This window comes from Notamacropus eugenii, chromosome 3 (assembly GCF_028372415.1).
Source record: "Notamacropus eugenii isolate mMacEug1 chromosome 3, mMacEug1.pri_v2, whole genome shotgun sequence".
In the NCBI taxonomy this organism is placed as follows: domain Eukaryota; kingdom Metazoa; phylum Chordata; class Mammalia; order Diprotodontia; family Macropodidae; genus Notamacropus; species Notamacropus eugenii.
The window spans coordinates 299,397,692-299,415,003 of NC_092874.1; the positions used below are offsets into that span (position 1 = coordinate 299,397,692).

Here is a 17,312-nt window from a genome sequence, read left to right on the forward strand (position 1 = left end):
TCGGTAAGTAGAATATCGACAACTTGAATTTGAAGCAGTTTTGCATTTGCCCACTGTAAAAGGAATAAAGAAAAAAACACAGAAGGCTGTATCTGAAAATAGCTCCTTAGCCCTCTAGTTGAGCCCGTGAAAGGGAAGGACAGGAATCTTAAGTGTGTCTTCACTTTGGAGAGAGTTCACATAACTCTGATGGGGTCCTCCTTAGACCTTACTTTCCTTTTCTGTAAAATGAGGGGGACTGTACCGGTTGATTTTCTTTTATACCCCTGTGTACTACAGAATTGTCATTAGTCAGTAAAGGTTACTGCTAAGGTACTATAGTAACTTAGTACCCAAAATCTGTATTCATTTTTAAAATTAAGCATCTACTTTGTGCTTTTTTTAGGTTGACACTTCTATCTTCTTCTGGGAAGAAGAGAAAGAGCACTCATGGGCAATGGGTTGTCTTGCCTGGCCAGTAGATTTCTGTCACTTTGCCTTCGACTTGAAAATCATGTGTGGGACAGCCAGCATCAGGAGAAAGGGCAGGCTGGCTTTCCAGGGCAGGGTTTGAAGAGAGCTGTTGTCATTGTGAGATGAGCAGATCCCCCTTCTTGCCCTCAATGCTGTGGGAATCTAATTTGAATGGACAAGATGGAGCAACTTTGTTAACAATGTCTTCCCCTTCTCTGTTCCTTCTTTCAGTGCTCTAGTCTGTCCTTGGCTCCTAACTAGTGTCTCTCAGTGTGTTCTTTGAACAGTGACAAGGCTTCTATGTCAACCCCCTGTCCCCTTCTGGCAGCAAGATGGGCTAATAGAGCCCTGAGAGAGAGGGTCTATACTTGGAGGCATGTCTAGTTTTCCAGTTTGACTGGCATGTAATGTCCAGTAAGGGCAGCAAGTAGTATAAAATAAGGTTGAAGACTAAGGCATTTGTATTTTATCTTCTAGACAGTGGGAGCTGTTGAAGGGGTTTGAGCAGGAGAACATGGTTAGATCTGTGTCTTAGGAGGGTTATTTTGGTAGCAGTGTGGAGGGTGAATTGTCTGACACTATCCCTGGGCACCCTTTCTAAAGGAAGTCTACCTTCTCATCTTTTCCCCATACCTCTCTTTGCTCCCCCACAGTGAATAAAAAAGGATTTGGCCTCAACTTCTTTCTTGCCCATTACTAACTCAGGCCCTCTAATCCACCACCTGCCCTCCGCCTCATTTGACATCCACTCTGTGCGCCCCCACCTTCAGTAGTTGTGTGCCCCATCTCTTCTGGGACAGTCTTGAGTTTCAAGAAGATAAAATGTTGAGGCTTCATGAAGGGAAGCAATTTCTTTGAGTAGACTCTTCATCCCATTTTTTGGTTCAGGAAATCTTGTTGTCATCTTGGTATCCAGACGCCCTTGGACCTCCTGACTTCTCTCTTCCTGCTTGACTTTGGTACTTGGCTTGTGTGTTTTTCTCTCTCTCTCCCTTCCTCTGGGACTTCACTGAAGACTCTTTTGACCCCTCAGAGCCCTCTTTGTTTTGCAGTAGCAATTCTTAACTGTTGAATTCTGCTCATTTTGCAGTTCTTTGTAGACCTGGTCCCTGTGCTCCCCTTGTAGCCCTGAAACACCACCTCCCCAGGCCTGCACCTCCATTCTCCTAGGGGTCCCTTCATCCTCCCTTTCTGAACATCCACCACACAAAGACTGAAAATAGCATGACATTTGATTTTTGAAAATTTGAGTTTTGACAGTAAGCAATTTGCTGTTTATAACAAAGGTGAAGAAGTAGTTTGGAGCAAAGAAAAATGAATTCATGAAAATATGACAAGGCAGTAATTACAGATCTACCTTTAACATTCTAAGAGTGGAGATAATACTGTCACCAAGCCTGGTGGGTATGGGGTTTTGCCTGTAACTCTGAAAGCCAATTTTTTATTAGGCTCCTAAAAACTTCAGTTTTGAGATTCTTTTCTTCACAGTTTTCCAGGTTGTGGTGACCTTACCCACTTTACTTGGCACCCCCTTAGGAAGCTATATTCTAGGAGCAGAGAAGAGCACCCATGGTCTAGCAGGGGAAAATATGCCTCACTGAATACACTGGCATGGGTACAGATGGCCCCCCTTCCCTGCATTTTGTCATTTTTGATACCCTTCCCCCTGGAGGAGCTACTTGCTGCATGGTGGCCTCCATCTTGCTGTGGGCCTAGTACATCTATTTCTGTGTCTAGTCCTGAATGCGTTCTTACAAGTCATCATTGGTAACACCCTGCAGCCTCCTTCCCACCTTGGCAGCTTCCCTGGGCCCTTAGGTAGCCTGTACTCCACAACTTCATGGAGAAGGCTAAAGTAGCTCTGTGGGCCTCTGAGCTCAGATCCTGTACTTGGCCAACTCCCCACTCTACCTTTCTGGGACTCTTGTACACCCGCCTACCAGCAATCCGCAGATGACCTCTCCAGGGTGCTGGAGGCCTTCTTCAGTGGGAGCCGGTCCAGTCCCAGTTACCTGTCATCAGTTACCTCCAGCTGTTGTAGTTCTGACTGAGCCTCCTTTTCTAGTCGGATGTTTTTGTGGATGAGGATACCATCTTCTTACATGCAATTCCTCACTAGTAATAGGTGGCAGCCTATGGTGCCCATGATGAGTATCAATGTCCTTTGGTTCACTGCAGTGTGGGTTCCTTGGAGATGGTGGTGTGGCCCAGCCCTTTAAAGCCACTAGGTTAATAACAGTGTTAAAAAGATAGGCTTTGGTTTTAGGAAGGAGTATAGAATCAATCAAAGTACGACCTAGCCTACTCTCTTCTTCCTCTTAATGTCTGAACCTACCTCATGGTCCATCTGCAGTGACCATTATATTGTGCTTATGTGTGTGTATATGTATGTGTCAGTGTTGGTATGGGGGGCGGTATGCATAGATATAAAATCAAACAACTGTGTGTCGTCATCTGGACAACTTTTGTTGTTAAGTTGTGTTTTAGTCATGTTAGACACTCTGTGACTGACTCTTCGTGACCCATTTGGGGTTTTCTTGGCAAAGATACTGGAGTGGTTGGCCATTTCCTTCTCCAGCTCATTTTTAGATGAGGAAACTGAAGCAAACATGTTGAAATTATTTGCCCAGGGTCACCCAGCTACTAAATGTCCGAGGCTGGATTTGAACTCACATCTTCCTGACTCCAGGCCTGATGCTCAATCCCCTGTACCACCTAACTGCCCCTAATCTGAACAGTATGCCAGATATGTCACATCCATTTGTGAGGCTAGTCTCTTCTGAAGGACCATTGATTTTTCTAAGGAGGTCCTTAATCATTGTGGGACTCTGGGTAATCAGTCTACCATCTACCTCATCTTTTTATTGAAAGGGACTCCTTTATTCATTTGGACCTTGGGCATGCTATCCTCCATGTACATCTTTGGTAAACATCTGTTATGCTGCTATTGGATGCTTTCTTTGGTGGAGTAACAAAATAGTAACAGTTGTAGCTGTGGAGGAATTTTGTATGATTTTACAATGCGACAGACACTTTGAGGAGAGCTGTTAAAGCTGCATTTTGTTCTCTTTTGGCGGGGAGACAAAAAATAGGCATGGTGGAACGATTTCATTTTCTTTATCTCTGTTAGTTATGTGACTGTGGAGATATAATCTGTGGTAGGAAATTTCTTCCAAAGAGCCTGCCTGTTTCTTTCTCAGATTTTTCTCCAAGAATGCCTTCTATGTCAGACAATAAACACTAAGTGCCTACTATGTTCCAGGCATGCTGCTAAGTGCTACATACCCTTCTCATAAACATTTTAGAGATAATAAAATAGGCATGTATGGTCTTAAATTTCTTTTGTATTCTTGAACCTTTTGTTTGTTTTGGGTAGTTGAACTATTCATACATTTTTACATTCTTATGATTGTCCATGTTTCACAGGCATACAACAATGAAGTCAGCACAATGACTCTGTAGACCTTCAGTTTGGTAGTCAGTCTAATACCTCTTCTCTCCCAAACTTTTCCTCAGAGCCTCCCAAACACTGATCTAGCTCTGGCAGTGCGTGTATCAACCTCATTGTCAATGTGTACATCCCTGAAAAGTATGCTGCCAAGGCAAGCGAACTTATCCATAGCATTCAAAACTTCCCCATTTGTTGTAACCGATGAAGCACTTGTGTTTTCTTGGTGTTGATTATTAGGCCAAACTTAGCACAGGCAGCAGAGAATTGATCCATACTTTGTTGCATCTCAGCTTCAGAGGCTGCATTGAGTGCACAATCATCTGCAAATGGAAAATCATGCACCAACACTCCCTGTAGTCTTTTCAAATTGAAGAGCTTACCATCAGTACAATAGTTGACCTTGATGCCGTGTTCATCCTCATTGAAAGCATTTGACATTATGATTGAAAATATCATGCTGAAAAAGTATGGGAGCAAGCTCACAGCCCTGTTTCACTGCATTGGTGCCTGGGAAGGCCCAAGAGCATTGTCCATTATCCAGAACCCAGGCAAACATGCCAGCATGAAATTGATGTAGCTGATGAACTTCTCTGGGCAACCAAATTTTGACATAATTTCCCATAAGCCCTCATGACTAGCAGTGTCAAAGGCCTTGGTTAGATCTACAAACATTGTGTACAGACCTCTATTCTGCTCCTGGCATTTTTCCTGGAGTTGTTGGGCAGCAAACACCGTATCGACTGTTCCTTGGCCCTTTTTGAAGCCACACTGGCTTTCAGGTATATGACCATCTTCCAGGTGAAGGATCAGCCCATTAAGGAAGACTCTAGCAAGAATCTTACCAGCAATGACTAAGAGAGAGACCCCCACTGTGATTGTCACAGGACAACATATTCCCTTTCTAGAGATGGACAATGGAGGCATCCTTGAACTCCTGGGGGATAACCTCCTCTTGCCATATAACCTGGAAAATTTCATGGACAGTCTACCAGTGCCATGCCAGGAAACTGAATTGCTTCCATTTGAACTGTCTTAGGAAGATTCTGAGGATCACATGGCAGGATAAGGTACCAGACACTGAAGTCCTTGCTTGAACTGAACTGCCAAGCATTCAAACTATGCTTCAAAGAGCGCAACTCTGATGGGCTGGCCATGTTGTTTGAATACAAAATGTATGCTTGCCAAAAAGACTTTTATGGAGAACTTGCATGGGGCAGGTGATCACATGGTGGTCAGAAGAAGCAATACAAGGACACTCTTAAGAACTTTGAATTTGATTGTGTGACATGGGAGACACTGGCACAGGACCGCCTAGCATGGCATCCCCCCATCAGAAAGGGTGCTGTGCTCTTTGAGCAAAGCAGAATTGAGATAGCACAAAGTAAACGCAGGATGTACAAATTTGGGATATCCACTCCAAATGTTCACACGGACTATCTGTACCCAATCTGTGGTAGAGCATTCCAAGCTTGTATTGGTCTGATCAGCCACAGCCAGACACACTGAAACTTCACTTTATCATGGTGATGTCAATTTGGTCCTCTTCCAGAACAAAGGACAATAGCCAACCAGCCAACTATGAAATCTTTTCCCCTTTAAGGGTGACACTGAGCTTCTGAGCCTGGGTGACGGGGAGAATGGTAGTGTTCTTAGCAGTAATACGGATGTTTGGAAGAGGGAAAGACTTGGGGAGGAAAACAGTAAAGTCTGATTTGGACTTGTTGAGTTTGAGATGTCTACGGGAGGACATTTCATTGGTGAGGTAAGAGTAGGGGTCAAGAGAGAGTTTAGGACCTGATATGTGAATCTGAGAGTCATCCAGAAAGATGATAATTGAACCCATGTGAGTTGGTTTTCTGTTGACCTCTAACAAAAGTTATTTTTGTTAAAAATGTCTTCGGACTTCATTTTTGGTAAGCGTGAACATGAATGGGTTCCTTTAGTCATTTATCCCAGAATTTGAGGAGATGGAAGGGACTTTGGTGGCTATGTTGTCCAACTCATAAGCCAAAAGCACCCCCCACGATAACCTACTAGACATAAATGGTCATCTGGCCTCTGCCTGAATACCTCCAAAGAAGCAAACTCCTTGAAGGTAGGATTGCTCTCCATCCCATCTTCCATTTTAATGGGTCATTATGAGAAGTGCCACAGGAATCCAGTCTGTCTAGGGAAATCTGAATCTCCTTCAGGGCTTAACTCTTCACATGCTGGCGAAATCTGGAGACAATCGTAATACCACAATGGGATATGTGAACTCCAAATGCCCGCAGAGGGGAAAGACCCACAAGCAGACACTACAAATTAGTCTCAGTCCAGTTTCTTAAATAGTTAAGGAGTAAAAGAGTATTTACTTACTCGTGGTTTTCATGCTCGACACAGGAAAATATCATCATCTTTTTAAAATCTGGTGATGGACAATTGTTAAGCTGTGGATCTTCTAAATACAAATAGTCATTTTTAAATCGTAAGTAACAGCAACATTGTGTGATGATCAGCTTTGATAGACTTAGCTCTTCTCAGCCGTACAGTGATCCAAGACAATTCCAAAAGGCTCATGATGGAAAATGCCATCCATATCTAGAGAAAGAACTATGGAGTTGGAATGCAGATCGAAGCAGACTATTTTCACTTTTTTTGTTTTTTTGTGGTTTTTTTCTTTTGTTCTGTTTCTTCTTTCACAACATGACTAATGTAGAAATGTTTTACATGATTGCAGAAAAAAATCGTAAGAGCTGTTCATTAGTTCTGTATGCAAGACACTTAGTGTGTTGTTTAATAACTTCTTGTTTAATAACTTCCTCTTGCTGTTTCTCCTCTTTTAAAAGGTTCTTTTTTCTTTCATCTTCATTTCCGAACAACTTTCTCTCCTCCCTTGGTCCCTATTTTCAGAGTATCATCTTTGTTTAGATTTGGTGTCTGCCTGCAGGACACCCTCTTAGGCTAAAGATGCAAGTTTCCTTCACACTTACTGAGATTTCCTTTTCCCCACCTTTTTGTGTGGAGGTTGCCATGCCTCCTTCACCATCATTCTGCTCAGAGGTTTTGTAAAGCTTCTGAAGAGCTGAGGAAAGGAGCTGAAGTAGAACCACAAGCTCATAATTGAAAATATCTTCGAGCTCCCTTGTCATTTTTCTTCTGACCTGCTTCATGTCAAGAGCTGCCTTCTTATCAAATAAAACTTAGCAGACTTTGAATATACGGCAGAAAGTGGCTTTGCTTGCCTCCAACCTGAACTGATGGAGATTATTGAACCCTGTCCTTTTCCACAGAAACATTGTATTGGTGGTATGTATGTGTGTGTACACGTGTGCATGCATGTGGGAGGGCAAGAGAAAGGGGACACCTTATTTGGTCCTTCCTAAAACAGTAACTCTTCTTAGTTATGTTGGTCAGTGAGTAAGCATTTGTTAAATGTCTGCTGTGTGCCAGGTACTGTCCTGAGCCCTGAGGATACACAGAGAAATAATAGGGAATCTCTGCTCCTCAGGAGCTTGAAGTCTGGTGGGGAGGTCGACATGCAGATACCTGATCATGGAAGGCAATCCTTAGTCACACACCAGCTATGTCTTCTTGGATGTATTGCATATATGCTCTGGGAAGGATTGCTATTGCAATTTGTGTTATCTTTGTGGTATCAGCTGTACCTCCCTTGGACCATCCTCATTGCCATCAAACTGTAATAGATAGGTCAGGCCCCCCCAGCCTCTCTTCACCCCATTCTATCCTACACATCACTGTGAGGTCAGTTGGGTCATTTCTTAATTGACCTTTATTGGCCTTCTCTTACTTACCTTAGAGTTCCTTCTTACCCATAGGTGAATATTACACAGTCCAGTCTTACCTTACCATTCCATCCTTGGCTCACTCTGTTTCATTGTTTGTTTCTTTCCAGCTGAAGAAGGCCCATCCTCAACCTACTACCCTCCCCCCTCATTCTGCTTGTTGAAATTTTACCCAGCCTTCTAAGACCTAGACCAAATGCCCTCTGCCTCACGAAGCCAGTCAGTCTTAATTATCGAGTTTTTTGAACCTGACTCTCCTTCCTGTGAATTTATATTCTGTTTGGAATTATTTAATTATAATACTAGAACATTGAAGCTTTGGAGTTACTCCAGTAATAGAAAGGGTACATTTATTAGTATCAGGATAGATTGAAATAACAGGGAATGTATAGCTTTTAAAAAAAAAGAACTTAGGTAGAGAATGATTGTTGTCTCCAGACATTTGGAGGCCATCATGAGGAAGACAGATTGTCCTTACTCTGCTTGGCCCCAGTAAAACTGAGAACAGTGTGTTTGCGTTGTCACGAGGCCATACTGTCCCCACAGAGAATGGGCGGCTCTTCAATGGGGGACTTGGAGTGGAGGCTAGCTGGTCATTTGTCAAGGATATTGTAGAACGAACCCATGTCAGAGCTAAATTAGATGACTTTGCTTCTTGCTTCCAACTCTGAGATTGTTCACGTGGTGAATGACAGGAACCTCTCCTTTTTCCTCTGCTACCACGTGCCTGGCACTGTGCTAAGCACTTTACAAATATTGTCTCACTTGATCCCCCAACAACTCTGGGAGCTAGGTACTACTATTATCCCCATTTTTCAGATAATGAAACTGAGGCAAACGGGTTGTAAGCGACTTGCCCAAGGTCATACTGCTGATAAGTTTCTGAGGCTGGATTTGAAATTGGGTCTTCTCACCCAGCATGACTTTGTCAAGAATAGGCAATGCCAGGCTAGCTTTGCTTCCCTTTTTTGGCATTGATCAATCAGGAGAATGCCATAGATACAAGTCCTAGCCCTTCATTGTTTCCTTTTGGGTGAGATGGGAAGATGTGGGTCAGATGCAAAGAGTAATTAGTGGCTCATTCTGGATTTGGAAGAGTCTCCAGAAGAGCTTCTCGTCCTCCAGCCTGTGCCTTGGGGTGGTTGACACTTATCTCTGACTCAGACCAAGATGTGGGTGGGGTGTTGAAGGACGAGCACCTCCCCTCCCTCCCTCCCACTTTCTGATCCTAGGACTCACCTGATCTGACCAGAGAGTAGTGGAAGAACCTTCCAAGGAATTGTGAATGATTTTAATGGAGGGATTGCAAAAGAGCTTGCGAGGTTCCAGAACCAGTTCTAGAGGCTGCTGTTAAAAAAAGAAAGTAAAACCTCTGATAGGATTTTTCCTAATCCTTTGTCTCTTAAAAGTTAGACAATTGAAGCAATTTACTGAATTTAAGGTTCTGATTGAGGTTCTATTCTCTGCTATTCTGAGTGTCCGTGAAATCAGTCAGTAAATCCTTCTGGTCTTTGGGACAGCAAGAGCACATGCAGCAGTGTCAGAAGGTGTGTGTCCTACTCATTGTTTATTTTTAGAAGTGATGTTGACATTCCAGTTCCCTTGTTTTTAGTTTTAGTTTCACTTTCCCTTGAAAGGGATCTTTTTTATTCTGTTAAGAGTTCTTAATCTAAATTAGCCTTCAGACAGGAAGAACAGAGAGAGCTTTTTGGTCAGGCTGTGTTTTTCATGATTTCTTTTTATCCCAAGAGTCAAAGAAACATTTTCTGTTTTTATCTGTGAATTCATCACCTTGTTTGCAGTGATAAAATACCTTCAGGCTGCTAAAGCTCTATCAGGTGGTGAGCATGTTTAGAGTCTAATCACTTCAGGGCAGGGAGTCAAATGGAAAGGCTGCTGATGAGCACTTTGCCTGGCCTTTTTGAAAACAATTTAAGCACTCTTAACAGCAAAGGACCCTTTTCTTGTAGCAGTAGTAGTATACTTTATTGGCCAGAGATGAACTATATGCAAACTTCCTAGAAACCTTTTCAGTAATTCTGGAATATAGTTTGGGTTAATGGCGTTTAGATTCACAGCATATGATGCATTAAGGAACTGGTTTTACCCTGTATGTAAATAGGAGAACAAACTGCCATGGTTATTGTCAGCGAAAAAACATGAATAAGTGGATGTGAAATCTGATTTGAAGGCAGTGGATTAAGAAATATCTGAAGTCTTTAAATCTGTGAATCCAGCTGTGAAGGAGGGCACTGGAGCAGGGGCAGGCAGTGATGTGGGAGACCCTTGGCAGCCCTTTACAACCAGGGATGCTGGAGATGGAAGATCTGAAGTGTGTGCTCTGGGGGCTGCCCAAGGAAGCCAGCCTTCTCCTCCCCACTATTTAGCCTTGGCAAGGGAGGTGCCCAGGCCCTGTGAAAATCTAGAAATACCTGCAGAGCCTGTGACTTTTGTGCCCTAGAAGAAAGGCTCAGATAGATGTAATAAGGATCCATTATGGTCCATCTCTGCCTCTGAGCTTTTATTTATGCTGTTTCCTCTTCCAGTGATGCCTCTCTGGATCCCACCTGTCCTGCATACTCCAGCCCAAGGCCCAACCTGTTTCATAAAGACTTCTTTGATTTCAGCTTATGTTGATCTCTGAATTCCTAGTGTATTTTTACGTAGTACCAATTAGTTTGAAAGCACTTACTTGCCTTTGAATTGCTCCCTGTATATTAATTTTGTTTCCCTCGCTAACATATTGGGCAGCAAGACATACTTACTTAATAATTCCCATTTACATAACTTTTTTTAATGAAGTAATTTCTTCATTAGCAACCATGTGAAGTAAATATCACAACTAGTGTTATTCCCAAAATACAGGAAACTTAAGACCCAGAAAGGGGAGGGTGATTTGTGCCCATTAAATATTGGAATGGAATTCTCCTTGATCTCAAGTCCAGTGTTGTTTTTACAGTACTATGAGTTCTTATTGATTGATTTGTACTTTTGAAACAGAATTCTCATTTGGATTTTGAATTTCTCTAACACAGCACAGCTATGTAGATATATACACATAAACAGCTTTGGAGCATTAGAGAAGGTTTAGAAATTCAACTTTAGTCAGTATATAGGATTCAGTATCATATTGAAATAGAGTGTAATAAAAGAAAAGTCTTTGGGGGATCTGACAGAGTCGTCTGTGAAGATGGCAGACACTGAAGCCAATCAGGAGGTGGTCCCAGGAGCTGAAGTGGGAGCTGAGGGAGAGCCTGGGGAGATGGCACCAACCACCGCCAGCACCTGTGCCCATCACAGAGGGACCTGGAGCCAGTCTCAGGAAGAAAAACAGTTCACTGTGGGAAAGATGGGTGATGACCACCAACCCACACAAGAGGCTGCACCCATTAGGTTGTTACTCCCCAGTGTTCTTGAGATTATGCTGACACCCCCAATCAGTTTGGTTCTGCACCAGCAGAAAAGGCTGTTCATACCTTCAGGATTATCTGAAAAAGGTGAAGGGGGAAACAGCACTTAGGGGATGGAAGAAAAATGGAGGGGTAAGCAGCATTGTCTGGATAGTGGAAAGATGACAACTGGAAAAGGGCAGCAGCTGTTCGCAGGTCAATAAGGAGTGTAGAAAATCCATTTAAAATCCTTTTTTTCCATGTGCTTGATCTGGCACTTGGCTGAATTTCTGGTGGCCAAAATGGTCCAAAGTTCTGAGGTCTCTCCAGGATGATATCGCTTCTGATCTGCATGCTGGCCGTTCATCCTTCAGTGAGAGAGGATCACTCATTTATTAAACTCTGCTTCTTAGCCTGAAACAACTTCTTTTGGGATCCCACTGGGGAAATAGCATTTGGTCCTTAAACACTTTTTTCACGTGCCTCATCTCTTTCATATTTATATAAAGTTTTATTTACAAATAATTTTTAAAAAGGAAAATGTTTAGCATATTGCTCAAAAATAAAGTCCCAAGGCAGAGTCTAAAAGCTGGTGTTCTTGTCTAACTGTCTGAGCAGAATAGTTTAATATAAGCAGGGATTTGGAATGCAGAGTTGAAGTAAAATTTGTCCATTTCCTGGATTTCTTTCTTATTTAAAAACAGCAAACAACTTGCCCCTAAATACTAAGACAGCAAGGCTTTCTCCAACTTGAGGCAGTATTTTTGGCCTGACACTGTGCCAAAGCATTATGACCATATCTTAAACTCTTAATTAAATTCCTGTATTTGTGACTAAGCTGTTTGACTGTTGTGTAATGCATCTTTGGTTTTAGTATTATTATGAGTCTAGATACCTCTTTGCGCGTCTGGTCCAGGCAGATGTGGCCCTGCCCAGACTACCCTCTCTCTTGTCCTCATTGGTGCCTCTCTGTTGTCATTCATGTTGGGGGGAAGATCTTTGGCTCTTGGAGACTGTTTCCCTGGAGGAGGGAGAGCCAGGGCCTCTCAACCCAATCCCTGAGAGCTTTGATTTTGTTTCCCCTGACTCCCCCACCTCCCCCCATCTTTGTCTCCAAGCTTGAAGTCAGGCAAATGGCCAAAGAGGAGGGAAACAAGTTTTCAAATATACCATAATAAAACACAGGACCTGGAGCTTGAGAATTAAAACACTTTCATGTTGTAAATGGCAGCTGCCATTAGGTTTGTGGATCACGGGAGTATAGATTTCATCTGACTTGGAAAGGGCTGTTAGGGTCAGCACTCCCATCCCATTATGTTACGCAGCTGAAGAAGCTAGGTTAATGTTAGTATTTTATACTACTTATTTCACTAGGTTCCTGCAGGGAGAACTCTTTGTAACCTTAATGCACACCATAAATGTGGGCTTTGGACTAAAACACAGCATTCCACAGTCACAAACTTGGGGCAGTAGTTACAAATGCTAAATGAAACTGAATTTCCAGGGGCTTGGAATAGAAAAGCATCCTGTTCTTGTCTTCAGACTTGTGTATTCAGATCATAAGTACTGGTAGGACACTTTTAAAGATGCAGCCTGGTGCCCTTGTCAGCCTGACTAAACAATTGCATTCCTTCACATGTCTTTGGAAATCAGGCCATTGTAAGCTCTGGTTAGTTGTGGACCAACTGACTTCTCAAGTCCCTTCTAAGTCCCACCGATTCTGGGAAACGAACACAGCTCTAACCGTGGCTTTGTTTTTTTTTGTTTTTTGGTTTTTTTTGGCAACTTGAATTAAAGGGGGAAAGTTTTTTGGTTTTTTGTTTAGTAAAACTAAATAATAAAATCCCAAGATCTAAACTTATTTTTGCCCTGGTGTTTTTTAAGAAATGTTACTATTATTTTGTTGGACTTTTCATCTTGATAAGATGTTACCATGTTAAATTCCTTTAGCTTTGTATAAATCAGTGTTATAAACACCACTGATTGAGATCATCTTCTCTTTTCAGGATTTTGTTTTTGCACTGAATGTAGCCTGGATTGATCCTCACGGGCTTCAAGAGCCCTAGGATACTGTCAAAGGTAAACCTAATACATTTGTATTGATTTTATGAATGGGGCAGGAACTTTATGTGGGAAATAATACAGTATTCTGACCCTGTCGCTATCTCCCTGTTGCACATAGAATCGAGTCCAAGTTCTTGAGTATAACGGGGGAGAAAGCTGATGGGGAAATAGTGGGATGGGGTAGAAAAATCAATAGATTTTCTTTTTCTCACAACGGTGGGATGACTGAAGCACATGTGTAGGTAGGATCGCAGATTGAACCTAGAAGGACCCTGAGAGGTCATCCAGTTCACTTACTTCATTTTACAAGTGAGGAGATTGAGGCCCAGAGAGATTCTAAGTGATTTTCTCCAGTTACAGAGATGCTAAGTAGCAGAGCTAGGCTTTGAACCCAGGTCCTCTGACTTCAGATACAGTGTTCTTTCTCCTAGAAAGAACTAGTAGTGAAGGTGAGATCAAGGGATGATTGTTGGGGAAGAAAGCCTCAGAGGAGATTGGATAAAGGACATAGCTTCCTTTAAAACAAGAAGAGAAAAGTAGAGAATTGGAAATGAGACTGGAAAATGGCCCTGAGAGATGAATTATGGGCTGAATTTCAACATGGAGGAAAGGGCATTCCAAGCAGAATGAACAGAGCAAGAATATTAGGTGGGAGATTAAAGGCCGTGCTCAGGAAGCAAGAAGTAGTCCTGCATGACTGGGGTACAGTTATGAGAAAGAGCAGTTACAGCACATGGGTATGGAACAGTGTAGAGGGGAGAGGTTAATACTGGGGAGGCAATGATCGCCAGGAAGCATCTCCTGATCTTTAAACTAGACTCTCTGGAGGGGCCTTAGATCGCCTCCTAGACAACAGAGGCATGTCTGAACAAGTTGCAGGGTGCAAATATGATGGAGTGTTATTACCCTGTGAGAAATGACGGGAGAGACAATTTCAGAGAGTCCTGGGTATCTTGAACTGATGCAAGCAAGTGAGCAGAACCAGGAGAACCATTTCTCTGAGCATAGCAAGGGTCATGAAAGACCTAAGAACTCTGTCCACTTCAGTGAGCAGCCCCTTGTTCCAGGGACAGAGGCTAAGGGATGTCACCCACCTGCTAGGGGAGAGGCAGGGGGCCCAGTGAGCAGAAAGGGATGGACATTTTGGACATGGCCACACTTAGATTGGTTTTGCTTGATTATTCTTATTTGTTCCAGGTTGGGCTTTTTTTTGTTCATGTTTTTTTACTAGTGATTTCCCCCAAAGAGTGCCACTGTGTCATTTTTAAACATTCCCAAGAGAAAGAATGGGGAGGAATTCAGGAGGTGCAGACAAAGAGGGGAGTTTTGAAGGCAGCAGGTTGTGCTTTTTCTGTGAGGGGGAGGGGACCTCGTAGAGAGTGCCTTTGGGTTCTCCTGAGTCTGTGGGAATATTCCTTTTGAGGAGTTAGATGCAGAACGCCCGATGCTTCCCCTGCCCACTCCCTCATCTGTGCCTTTCTACTGATAGGCCTCTGCACCTCTGCCGAAGGGCACTGTCTGTTGTCCCAGGTGCAGAGCCAATGGCCCTGCCTTTGCCAGTCCTCATCCTCATCCTTGCAGATCTGTCTGTTGCATTTGATCCTTCTCTCCTCCCTTGATTTCAGAGACAACACACCTGCTTGATTCTTCTCCCTTTCTCCCAGCCGGTCAGTTGCTCCTCTTGGCTGATGCCTTGCGATGGCTATTCCTGCAGTCTCTTCCCTCCATCCACTCCTCTCTTTACACGGTCCCTTGGCATTCTTATTGAACTTTAAAAACTTCATCTATCACCTCCATGATGTCGCCGTGCCAACCACAAACATTTATTAAGCACTGACTGTATGCAGAGCATTGTGCCAGGCACAGGAGACAGAATGTTTGAATAGAACATGGTTCAAGCTCTCATGGAGCTTATAGTCCAGGGAGGAGATCAGCCTCCCACTCACATGGCTACAGAGGAGAGAATCTCCAGCATGAATGGCTGAAGAAATAAAGTCTGGAGCATTACCCAGAGGTCATGGAGGAGGAAGTCCAAACAAAGGCCACTGGGCTTGGCCCAGAAGAGGCCATTGCTGACCGTGGCAGAAGGCTCATGTAGAGGGGCCCATGGAAACTTGATTGGGAGGAGTGAGGGAGCAGGGGCTGCTGAAACAGAGGCCTTAGGTGTTTAGTAGATAAACTAATAATGACTAGTGTTCAAATAGCACTTCATTTTATCCTCACAGCCTCCCTGGGAGGCAGGTGCTGTTATTATCTCATTTTACAGGTGAGAAAACTGAGGCAGACAGTGGGTAAGGGACTTGCCCAGGGGTGGTCACACAGCTAGGATGCCTCTGAGGCAAGACTTGAACATAGGCCTTCCTCACTTCCAGTCCAACTCTCTGTCCCCTGTGCCACCCTGCTGTAGTGAAGGCTTGTCAGTAGAGGACCCGATCCTGTTTATAAGAAGATTACCGGAGTTAAGGTTGAGAGCAAGGTTGGAAATACAGGAGAGAGAGAGAGAAAGAGAGGATGCTGTCCAGGAGCACCCTTCTGCCTCTCCACTCTCTGTGCTGCAGCCTTAATCTCCCCAGGCTGCTGGCCCAGATGCCAGCCTGGTACTGCTAGTTTAAAACGAAACTGGTTGTTTTCTGCAGTGAGGCCCCTCTGGCCTTCCTGCCCAATCTACTACCTCTACCCCTCAGGATTCCATGAACCCCCAAAGGCTGGGGGAGCATCTCTTCTTAGTTGACATCACTCTGGCCCTCATTGCATGTCAGGCATACAGACGGAGCCAGTGACAAAGCTCCCCAACTCCGGTTAACCCCTTAGCATTGGTTATTTTACCCAAGGATATTTACTTCAAAGATCCCATCTCCCCTGTACTGTGGGGCACATTTTCCCCTTTTCCCCAACCTCCATTATTGGGGAAAGAAGCTCCATCTCATTCAGTTGTGACGTAGCATTGGCCCCCAAGTTCACTTCTCTAGGTAGCATCCTCCTAGGTTGTCCTCATCTCAGCTTCCAAAGGTCACTCCTTGCCCCTCTGGGCATCAGTGCTATTCTGTCTCTGGCATGCAGCAATGCCAGGGTATCATTTTGAGCTTTCAGACGCCCAAGGTCAGAGTCTCCTGTCACCTTTATCTGAAATGGAAAAGAAGGAATTCAGAGAAACCAAGGACTGAGACCCTTTCACAGACCCCATAGCCTCTGAGTGGAGAAAACCCCTTCCAGCATTGCCTCTTACTGGAGACAAGTCACAGCATCCAAGTATCGCCGAATGGATGGGGCTGGAATGGTACCTCAGCCGGTCCAGAAGCCAGAGGGTCACCATCTGTGTGGGGAGGTGGGGCCCTCTATACCCCCGCCCCATGCTGGGTTCTGCTTTGCCTTCTCCTTTTTCCTTCCACAGTCTTTTATCTGCTCTCTCCTCTGCTCCCCATTTGTCCTTCCCACCATGTTGATGGGGGAGTCTTCTTCGTGTGCCAGTCTGTTGGCCGTTCTGCTCTGCTCCATCTCCTTCACTGGCTCCATGTTGTCAGCCCACCTGTGAGGACTCCATTTGGTTCTATCCAGCGTGAATCAAATGGGCACCAGCTCAGGCTGCCTGCCCTTCTAAGCAGAACCACAAACAGATCATGCTCTCGACCAGTCTGCCTTCTAGGGGATGAGGGAGGGCATCAGGATAGGACAGAGCCTAACCCTGCCACTTAACTGCTGGAGGGAAGACAGGCCTCAAAGGGGAAAAGAGTGTTGTTCCAACTCTCTGACCTGACATTCAAGGCCAATCACAGTCCAGATGGACCATCCTTCCCCCACCCCCACCAGTCTAGCTCTGGCTCCTGCCCTGCTCCTGCTTCCTTCCCGAAGCCTCCCTCCTTTTCTTTCTCCTTCCATGCATTCCCACATTAACCTTTCTTCCCTTGGACCTCACAAAGAACTTTGTTTACCCTCTGTTAAATGCCACATAGATGAACTGTTAGAGTTACTTGTATATAGGTGATTTTCTTTGACTAGATCCCAAGGGCCAGGCAGGCATAGACTGGCTTATCTTGGTGTTGTTTCCCTTTTCCTGCTTGTATACACAGTCCAGAAGTGTTTTTGGAAAGATCCATCTCCAATGCCCCCTCTTTCAGGAAGTCTTCTCTGGTTTTCCCCAGCTGCTACTGCTCATTCTGTCTTCTGAACTTT

The 17,312-nt window shown here is 44.1% G+C and overlaps 1 protein-coding gene across 10 annotated transcripts in view; it reads left to right on the top strand.

The window, feature by feature from the left end:
- TNRC6B (trinucleotide repeat containing adaptor 6B) overlaps positions 1-17,312 on the top strand; it is a 217,451-nt gene that overhangs the window by 21,606 nt on the left and 178,533 nt on the right. For all 10 annotated transcript variants that reach the window (XM_072656210.1, XM_072656223.1, XM_072656215.1 and 7 more), the window contains one exon: positions 13,085-13,157. The gene's annotated coding sequence lies outside the window, so the exon portion shown is untranslated. The remainder of the gene's footprint in view (positions 1-13,084; positions 13,158-17,312) is intronic.